The sequence below is a fragment of the Dipodomys ordii genome, unplaced genomic scaffold, assembly GCF_000151885.1.
Source record: "Dipodomys ordii isolate 6190 unplaced genomic scaffold, Dord_2.0 Scaffold115, whole genome shotgun sequence".
Classification (NCBI taxonomy): Eukaryota; Metazoa; Chordata; class Mammalia; order Rodentia; family Heteromyidae; genus Dipodomys; species Dipodomys ordii.
Genome location: NW_012267331.1, coordinates 213,827 through 214,822, shown reverse-complemented (window position 1 = coordinate 214,822; position 996 = coordinate 213,827). Strand labels below are relative to the sequence as shown.

General features: G+C 58.5%; 1 protein-coding gene across 1 annotated transcript in view; it reads right to left on the bottom strand.

The window, feature by feature from the left end:
• The window catches only part of Sntg2 (syntrophin, gamma 2), a 152,639-nt gene that overhangs the window by 88,428 nt on the left and 63,215 nt on the right, over positions 1 to 996 (bottom strand). The gene's annotated exons all lie outside the window — the stretch shown is intronic.

The following is a 996-nucleotide window of genomic DNA, read 5'->3' as shown; positions in this document are numbered from 1 at the left end:
AAAGGTGAGTACTCCTCACAGGTCCTGTGAAGCTGAGTATTCCTCACAGGTCCTGTGAAGCTGAGTACTCCTCACAGGTCCTATGAAGCTGAGTACTCCTCACGGGTACTATGAAGCTGAGTACTCCTCGCTGGTCCTGTGAAGCTGAGTACTCCTCACAGGTCCTATGAAGCTGAGTACTCCTCACGGGTGCTATAAGCAGAATACACCTCTCTGATCCTATAAAATTGGGACCAAATAAAAATGACTGGAGAATTGCAACCTGGGAGAGGCTGGACTGACAGGTGGCATTTCACACCAGTATCTGCTTCCTGAAGGCCTGGTGCCAGAACTGGATACAGAGCCCTCATCTGGGCCTCCTCCTGACCCCTGACACCACAGCCTCCTCCTGAACTGTGACACCACAGCGTCCTCCTGACCCCTGACACCACAGCCTACTCCTGACCTGTGACACCACAGCTTCCTCCTGACCCCTGACACCACAGCCTCCTGACCTGTGACACCACAGCCTCCTGCAGACCCGTGACATCACAACCTCCTCCTGACCTGTGAAACCACAGCCTCCTCCTGACCCGTGACACCACAGCCTCCTCCTGACCTGTTACACCACAGCCTCCTCCTGACCCTTGACACCACAGCCTCCTCCTGACCCCTGACACCACAGCCTCCTGACCCGTGAGGCCACAGCCTCCTCCTGACCTGTGACATCACAGCCTCCTCCTGACCCCTGACACCACAGCCTCCTGACCTGTGACACCACAGCCTCCTTCTGACCCCTGTCACCACAGCCTCCTCCTGACCCCTGACACCACAGCCTCCTCCTGACCCCTGAAACCACAGCCTCCCCTCGACCCCTGACACCACAGCCACCCCCCGACCCCTGACACCACAGCCTCCCCTTGACCCCTGACACCACAGCCTCCTCCCGACCCCTGACACCACAGCCTCCTCCTGACCCCTGACACCACAGCCTCCTCCTGACCTGTGACACCACAG